The following is a 9,928-nucleotide window of genomic DNA, read 5'->3' on the forward strand; positions in this document are numbered from 1 at the left end:
GAACAACAGAACCCGAGCATAACCACACGAGAAGAAGGATGGCTGCATTTTGCCTGAATCACCCCACCTCGCAAACTGGCGTTGCCCAGTGTCAAGCAGGGATTTCCCAGCTAGAAAGAGCTCCCCTTGTCAGGAAAGGAGAAACAGGCTGAGCAACCAGCTTCTCCAGCTTTTCATGGCATCACAGAAAAGGCCTGCTTCAGTCTCACCCAACCCAGACAGGCAAACCCGAGATGTAATACAGATGGCGAGGAACGAAAAGGAAAGCAGGGCCTACCAATAGCAGCCATGCAGCAGGAACAGTTGTGGTTCAGTGGCCTGCTTCACAGATAAACCCAGCAGCCTTCACTCCTGAAGAAAGAACAGTGGCCAGCACAGCTCCCAGATCCCTGCATATTTTACCAGCTTCCACCCTACAGGTATTTATGTTCACTGATGCCAGCCACTTGAGTCCCTCCTGCTCCATCACCACCCCCTCCCTATCCCCGCCAGAGCCTGGGAATCACACTGGCAGCCAACTCAGGCCTCTGTGGCTGCATCAGAGCAAAGCACCGGCCTAGATCTTCACGGCTGACCCCGCTGCCATGTGTGCACTCAGGGCAAGACCCACCAGCTGCTCCCTTGCATGCTGTTGACCTGACGTCCATCACCAGCCTTTACTGCAGTGCACGCACCCAGCGATACTACCGTGCAGCTGTGGGAAGGCATGATGCCAGCCAGGGTGCCCGACAGCTGCTTGTGGGCCCAGATCAGGCCCTGTCTTCTGTCACTGGCCTGCACCACTGTACTAAACTGTAGCCAGCCCCTCCATCTGTGTAGTCGCACCCCCTGGCCCGACCCCTGTCACCAGCCTCCACTGAAGTATACACATGTAGTGGGAGATCGTACAACAAGGGGAGATCATGCTGATATCCAGGGCATTCATAGCTGCCATGGAGTCTGTAGTTGTCCCTGGCCCTTTCTGTCTGTCCTGGATGTGTGTGTCTGCAACTGGCTCCTGCCACCACATAGGCACTTGCAGCTGGCTCCCACTGCTGAGTGGCATACCACCAGCTCTGGCCACTACCACTGCCTGTACCCTGGCCATGGAGGTGCCGCTGAAGATCACAATAGTTCTTGCAGCTATTACTCATTTCCCCATCCAACAAGTCCTCCCCAAGGACACATAGTTGTTGATACTGGGGACTCTGGTGGCTTGAGATGAAGAAATATGCCTCCCCCTGGACCTGGTATTGCCACATGCTCACACATGGAGCCCTGCACCACTAGACCTGGGATCACAGCACACTCCAGCATGCCCCCACCTGCAAGTGAAAGTCTTCCCTTACCAAAATCAGCCCCTAAAACTAGAAGTGACTGCTTCTTCCAATGCACAGCCACCTACACAGGGCTACAGGAATCATTGAGAATAAGGTGCCTGGGTGGCTCAGTTGGTTAAGTGTCCAACTCTTGACCTTGGCTTAGGTCATGATCTCGCAATTCATGGGTTTGAGCCCCGTATCAGGCTCTGTGCCGATGGTGTGGAGCCTCCTTGGGATCTTTCTCTCCTTCTCTCTGCCCTTCACCTGTTTGTGCTGTCTCTATCTCAAAATAAATAAGTAAACTTTTAAAAGATTAAGAGAAACATGACTCCACTAAAGGAATACAGTAAGCCAACTAGTAATTGGCCCCAAAGAATGGAGACCTAAGAATTGTCTGACAAAGAATTCAAAATAATTGCTCTAAAAACACTCAGAGAGAAGCTGAAAGAGAACAGAGATAAACAAATTAATGATATCAGGAAAACAATACAAAGACAAAATAAGTTTGACAAAGAGAAAACATGAAAAAGAACCAAACATGGATTTGAAGAATACAATAACTAAAGAATTCTATTGAAGACTTCAATAGAGAGCTTCAACAAAGACTTGACCAAGCAGAGGAAAGAATCAGTGTGCTAGAAGACAGACCAATTAAAAGTATCAATCAGAGGAGCAAAAGGAAAAAAGAATGAAAAGAGCCCACAGGATTTATGGGACACCAAGAGAAATAAGGTACATGTCATTGGAGTCCCTGAAGAAGAGAGGGAAAAGGGATAAAAAGCTTATTTAAAGAAGTAATGAAGGGGTGCCTGGGTGGCTCAGTCAGTGAAGTGTCCGACTTCAGCTCAGGTCATGATCTCACAGTCTGTGAGTTGGAGCCCCATGTCGGGTTCTGTGCTGACAGCTCAGAGCCTGGAGCTTGCTTCAGATTCTGTGTCTCCATCTCTCTACCCCTCCCCTGCTCTCTTTCTTCCTCTCTCTGTCAAAAATAAATAAATGTTAAAAAAATTTTAAAAAGAGGTAATGGCTGAGAATTTCCCAAATCTGAGGAGAGATTTAAATTTAAATATGCAAATTCATGAAGCTAATAGGTCACCACAAAGTATTAAACCAAGGAAGTCTTATCCAAGACACAGTATAATGAAATAGTCTAAAAGACAAGGAATTTTAAAAGAACTAAGAGAAAAAACATTCTTGCAACAAGGAAACCTCATAACACTATTGGTGGATTTTTCAGTAGAGGTCTTGTAGGCCAGGAGAGAATAAGATGACATATTCAAAGTACTGAAAGAAAGAAACTGCCAACCAAGAATATTCTACCCAGTAGAACTGTCCTTCGGCAATGAAGGCGAAATAAATACCTTCCCTAATTAAAAAAAAAAAAAAAAAAAAAAAAGGTGAAGGAATTCATCACTGTTGAATCTTCTTTGCAAGAAATGCTGAAAGAAGTTTTTCGAACTGAAACAAAAGGATGCTACTTAATAACGTGAAAATATACAACACTGGCAAATATAAACATAGATTCCAAATACTCAAAGACTAATGTGGCGCTACATAACTCGAGTATGAGGGTTAAAAGACAAAAGTATTAAAAATAACTATAGCTATAACAATTTGTTACTGGATACACGATACAAAAAGATGTAAGCTATGACATCAAAAACATAAAAGTGGGGAGTAAGTGGGTAGAGTTTTTGTATGCAATTGAAGTTAAACCCTTATCAGCATAAAATAGAGTATTATTCATATAAAATTTTTTATAAACGCCTCGCAGAAACCACAAAACAATACCTAGAATAGAGTCACAAAAGATAAAGAGAAGAAAATCAGAGCATACCACTAAGGAAAATCATTAATTCACAAAGGAAGGCAGCAAGAGATGAGGAAAAGGTCAAAGGAATTATAAAACAGCCAAAAAAGACTATGATGGCATTAGTAAGTCCTTACCTATCAGTAATTACCCTAAAGGTAAATGGATTTAATTCTTCAAAGACATCAAGTGGTGGATGGATAAAGAACAAGAACCAAATACATGCTGCCTAGAAGATATCCAATGGAGAAAGGATGGTCTCTTCAATAAATGGAGCAGGGAAAACTGGATAACCACATGTGGAAGAATGAAATTGGACCCCTACCTTACACCACTCACAAAAATTAACTCAAAAGGGACCACAGATTTAAATTAAACATAAGAACTGAGACCACAAAACTCATAGAAAAAAATCACATGAAAAAACTGTTTTAACATTGGACTTGGCAATAATTTTTAGATAGACACCAAAAACAAAGGTAACAAAAACAAAAATAAACAAGCAGGACTACATTGAACTAAAAAGCTTCTGCACAGCAAAGAAACAATCAACAAAATGAAAAGACAACTTACAGAATGGAGAAATCATTTGCAAATCCTGTATCTGATAAAGAGTTAAAAATTCAAAATTTATAGGGGTGGCTGGGTGGCTCAGTTGCTTAGGCGTCTGACTTTGGCTCAGGTCATGATCTCATAGTTTGTGGGTTCGAGCCCCACGTCGGGCTCTGTGCTGTCAGCTCAAAGCCTGGAGCCTGCTTCAGATTCTGTGTTTCCCTTCCTCTCTGCCCCTCCCCTGCTTGTGCTCTGTCTCTCTGTCTCTCTCAAAAGTAAATAAACATTTAAAAATTAAGAAAAATACAAAATTTATAAAGAACTCAACAACTCATACAACAAATTCTAGTAGCAAAAACAATCCAATCAAAAAATTGTCAGAGAGAAGGAACTAAATAGGCATTTTACCAAAGAAAACATACAAATGACCCAACAAGTACATAAAGAAGTGCTCAACATCACTAATCATCAGGGGAATGCAAATCAAAGTCACAAAAGTTATCACCTCACACTTGTTAGAAAGACTATCATCAAAAAGACAAGAGCTAACAAGTGTTGGCAAGGATGTGGAGGAAAAGGAACCCTTGGTCAAAGTTTCTGGGGAAAAGCTTACAAGAGGTATGTCAATGGGATAAGCCACGTCTCTTACTGCTGCACTTAGTCCTGAGACTGTAAGTATTATTTGTCATTTTTCTTTGCTACTACCTATTCTAGGTCCCCCACCTTGCCCTTGGCTACCATTTTTGGTAGTCTAGGTGGCTAGCCTGGTGAGATGACCCAGACCTTCAGCCTCAGGATTCTGACCTGGTTACCATGCCTTTATTAGGCCATGGCTCTGTAACTACCCATTCACACTGAATACTGGCCATGAGAGTACCAAGGAATATCCCAGGGAGCCACCTGAGCACCAAATGTATTCCTTCCACCTGCATCATAAAGCATAGTTCTGCCTCCCCAGAGACAATTCCCCCAATGGTCTGGCGATTCATTTCTGTACCTTTTGGTCTCCTGGCAGGAACCAGTTGGGAGCCATTGCTTTAAATTTAATGGGATTATTTTTTAAAAAATATTTTTTCATGTTTATTTATTTTGAGAGAGAGGCAGAGCACAAACAAGGGAGGGGCCGACAGAGTGGGAGAGAGAGAATCCCAAGCGGGCTTCATGGGGCTCGAACACATGAACCATGAGATCATGACCTGAGCCAAAATCAAGAGTCAGACACTTCACTGACTGAGCCACCCAGGCACCCCTTTAATGGGATTCTTAATATATCCTTTGGTGGAAGCATACCTCCCCAGGAAACCAGGACTTTTAGACCCACAGGGTCTAAGTTTGTAGGAACAAGAAGTACAAATTCTTCAAGTGGGAGTAATGGTAATTGAGGTCATTTCCTGATTCTACCAGCTGATTGCCAGACTCATATGTTCTACCTAATTTGATTACACAAGAACCCAACCCTCACAGGGTATCACCTCCAAGCTGGCATTTCAGCTGTGCCTTTAAGAGGCTGATTCAACACTCTATTAGGCCAGCAGCCTCTGGATGATGCAGTATGTGCTAGGACTAGTGGCTCCTACAGTTTTGTGCCCATGGACACACATCCAAAGCATCATTATGCAGTATTTCATGCTGTTAAATCAGATACTCTGGGGGCCCTTGGTTAGTGAACTGAGGCCTGTGAGCAAGAAAGGGAAACCCATTCCTGGAATATACATCAAACCCAATCCGGAAAAATGGTTCCCTTTTCAGAGTGGACAGGATCCAATGTAATCAACTTTTCACTGAGTGACTCATTGTTCTTGAGGGCTGACAGTGTATTTGGATTCGGTGTGGGTTTCTGTTTCTGATAGGTCAGACATTCAGCAAGGCCAGCAGTGAGGTCCACCTGGGCAAAATGGAGCCATCCATGGGCCCATAAACAGTGTGTCTTCATCTCTGCCTTCATGGCTGCTCTGTTCATGGGCCTATTACACAAACATTGATATGGCCAGGAACACAGGCGGACTGACATCCATTGGAAGAGTCACTCTGTCCAGCTTGTGGTATGCCTCTTCTGCAGGGATAGATTCTCACTGGTGGGTGTGAAACATGTGGTACACAGATGCTCGCCTTTTGAGCCCACACTCATAGGTTTGCCTGTAGACTGCTTTAGTCCTGATTTCCCGATCTTTCTCTCTCTAGGCCCCTAAACAATCAGCCAAGCCATTCACGACTGTCCCTGAAGGTAGTCATGGACTACCTCTCTGTCCCTACAAGGTGGATGACCAGATGCAATGTCCAAACTCTGCCCAGTTGAGGAATTTCTTCTCACCACTGTCTTTCAGGGCCACCCCCGAGTGTAGGTATATATAGTTCATGGTTGATTTTTGGCTTATACCAACATACTCCAGCCATGAATCAGACCTAGTTATTTTCCCCCTTTCTCAGGTGATCAAAGGAACTCCCCCATGAGACCACGGTTGTTAGCAGAGAAGTTACTGGTGCATTGGTGGTGAGTAATGAGTGAAAACTGAGCTGTCTGTGCACGTACCGGCTCCAGCCACATCCAGAATATGCCACTTCTTTTCACAGAATGGCTTGTTGCTGGGCCTACCCAACCTTATGACTTGGTAATTCTGACAGCTGTCAGCTCAAGGTGGGCAGCCCTGCTCCCAGAGTTCCTCGATTTCCTAAGATCGGATGGTTTGTCTCTATCAGGGCTTGGTACCATGCTACTTTTTGTTTTGTCTTTGTTTCAAAGGTCTATAATTCCATGCTGCAGATGGCAGGCCTTCCTCTCTTTGATATGTCAAGGACATCCAGTGGTACTACCAAGTTCTACGGTCGTCATAATTTTTATTTCCTTTGCATTCCCAAATGCCGAAGATACTGAATAAGTGAATGCATTGCCTTCTACCTGGGTAGTGCCCCAGTTAACCACAGGTGAGAGTTTTAGTAGTTGCAATGCTACAGAATGTCAGGGCCTATCAACACTAGCATGGAGTCATTTCCATCTGGCCAGTGTATGATCCAGCTCCAGAATCTCACCCTTAGAGTGTGCTTCCTGGGACCGATTCTGGTACTAACGGTCTTAAACTGGTTTCTCCCAGAATCACAGCCTGAGTCAGGGACTCAGGTGCTAGTGATTTATTAAGAAAGACGCGAGTGAGGAAGTGGCAGAAGCAGGATAGGGGAGGAGACGAGGCTAAGCAAGGCTGCAATTTCTGGTGGAGTGCAGGTTCAGCCTGAATTGTAGAGATCTCCAGGGAGTAAGTGGCTCCTCAAAATTTGTTTTGCCCGTTCTTTTCACAACCGAGGAGCTATGTGTGGGCGTGGGAGGTAGATGTAAAACACCCAGGTACCTCCTGCGCTTGGTAAGAATGCACAGGCCCATTGCCTAGGAGAGAAAGCCCGTGAAGGTCATAGGTGTTGGCCGTTACCTACAAAACCTGCAGAAGCGGGGCGGGGGGTGAAGACACACTGTGGTAGAAGGGCTCTGACTGACGGGATCTGGGCAGGGAACCCTCTCCCTACTCCTAAGGGATCCAGAGAGAAATGTTCCCAGTTCAGAAGATCAGGACATCATGAGTGAGATGCAGTGGCTGGAGAAGGCTCCCTGGACAAGGTCGGCCTTCGAGTAGGTTTATGGAGAGGAAGCACACTTGTGACTCCGTTATCGTATTTACCAGGGCATCACAGCTGCATTTGGGGGGGCTGTCCGCAGTGCCCTGGCACACAGAAGGGCCTGAGATAACGAGTTAGATTAACACAGCAGCTGCTGTGGAGATTCTTTAGTAATTTCTCTAGAACCCTTGTTAGGCTGGAGAGAACAAGACAGCACACATACAGATGTCTCAAAATCTCCTCTTGCTCACTCCTCTCTTCATGTATGCTTCAAGCCTCTTCTAGGAAAGAATCCTTTTGAGGGGGTAATGCCAAACACCTCGGCCTGCTCCCTAGCCCTCACGAGCCCCTTTTCTTTCCCATCCCTCCCTGCATGTGTACTGGTCACCAAGCAAGACTCCGTGTCCTTTCTTGGCCTCTGTATCTACTGAACGTTTATTATTGCCCTGCCTCCTTGGAGGGATCAGCATTTTCTGCAAGTTCCAAATCCTTGCAATCTAATAAAATGTGAGATATCAGAAAAGTGTAATATATTAGGAATATGAGAGCCCAGGGATCAATTTTGTTCAAGCGAACAGCGGGGACTTTCGGAAGAGTACGGGACCTGATCTGAGTCTTAGCGTATGGTAAAATGTAGAGAGGGTGGAGGGGAATTGCCTTCAAGGGAGCTGAGGTATGTGAGTGAAGATACCTAGTATGGAGGCCAGAGGAAGGAGAATGCGACATCAGCGCCTCCTGAGCTCGATCCTAAGATTGCTTTTTTATTTTTCAGTTTTAGAAATTGCTACAATGGAAGATGAAAACTTAGCTGTCTTCCAACTCACCCCTCACCCGTACACTCTTCTCCTATACCCCACTCCTAGTATAATCCTACTAGTGTCATGTTTGGTTAAATCAATATTCAATAATCGCATTTTTTATTATATAAGTGTTATTAGGTGAGCCATAGTCCATGGTTACATTTTCTTTCTTTTAAATTCTTCCCACCAGAGAGTTAATGATTACTTTCGCGTGTGTTCTTGCTTAGTGTTCTTGTGTAATATCCCTGTTTGATCCCCAAATTCTGACAGAGCTATAAAACTTTTCTCATATATTTACTGGTAAATATTAGATATTGCCTTCCTGTTTTGAGGGGGGCAGTGGGGGAACGATCCCTCCGGAATTGGCTTTCTCTAAGCCTACACGAAACAACATTGTCCTGGATCTTCATTTTGCCATTCTCTGAGGAACTCCCTTTGCCCCTCTCTCCTCTTTGGATTCTGTTCCTTCCCCTCCCCACACAACTGGTTCCTTCTTGGTTGACGTTTCCTTGTTTCCCTGGCAAATACCAACAGTGGCTTCCAGAAAGAGAGGCCCAAAGAAAGAGAGAGGGAAGCAGGGAGCACAGGTGGGGATGACTCCAAGACAGCGTCCCAAATGAGGGAATGTGAAGGAGCACTTGGGGGTAATGTGAGAATGCTGTGTGCTTTTGGGGGTTCTTCCTGAGAAGGCAGTATGTTTCACCCATACAGAACTGGAAAGGCGAGGGCCTTCAGGTAAAACTTTATATTCTTCAGCGCACATTATAGGCTTGGATTTCACACAAAGGACATACAGTCCCTCCCCAACCGCCAAAAATACACTAAAAAATCTGTACTTGGCCACACTGACAGAAGAGGGCACCAGTAAACTAAGAATCTTGTAAACCATCCCAAATCCACAAAAAGAATGGAAGAAAATGAAATAATTATGTGCAAAATTTACTCAAAGGTAAAAAAGAGAATCAATACATCTCAAGTGATAAAATCCTCCAACATTCCAAGGGAGATAACAAACAAACAAAACAGGACAAACAAATCTGAACAACATAAAGCAACCATGAAGCAGAAGAAAACTGCACGGTGACATTCTAGACTGAACTAAATAGCTTCGAACAAGCATTTGGAAATATGAAAAATTGCCTAGAATCAGAAATCAACAACATAAATGAGTTTGGAAAAAGAACAGGAAGAAATTAAGAGAGTTGCTCAAACGCAAGAAATAAAGAGACCAAAAGAAATTCAGACTTGAAGAGAAAATTTTAAGAGGTTAAGTGTATTAGTTTCATAGGGCTGCCTTAACAAATCACCACAAACCGGGTGGCTGGAAACAACTGAAATGGATTCTCTGGCAGTTCTAAAGGCTGGAAGCCCGCCAGCAAGGAGTCACCAGGGCTGGTTCCTCCTGAGGCTCTCCCCTTGCTTCTGGTGGCTTCCAGCAATCCTTGGCTCTTTGGTTCTGTACATGCATCACTGTAATCTTTGCCTCTGTCTTCACCTTCCCTTCTTTCCTATGTCTGCTCCCCTTCTCTTCTAAGGACACTTGCCATTGGAATTCGGGCCCACCCAGGCAATCTGGGACGATCTCATGTCAATATCCGCACCATAATTACATCTGCCCAAACTCCTTTTCCAAAAATAGCCACATTCAAAATTTTTGAGTGGACCTAACTTTTGGCGGGTGGCCATTCGACCCACTATAGCACCCAAGGGAGAACAGGCTCAAATGTAAATTCAGTAAGTGACACTAAAGGCAAAGAAATTAAATGAGATCGAAAAGAAAAAAAATGGTCAGGATGAAATGGTTGACACAGAGGACAAACAAAGCAACATGGGAAAACTTGGAGTCCTTAAAGAAGAAATGT

Source organism: Neofelis nebulosa, chromosome 5, assembly GCF_028018385.1.
Source record: "Neofelis nebulosa isolate mNeoNeb1 chromosome 5, mNeoNeb1.pri, whole genome shotgun sequence".
Lineage (NCBI taxonomy): Eukaryota > Metazoa > Chordata > Mammalia > Carnivora > Felidae > Neofelis > Neofelis nebulosa.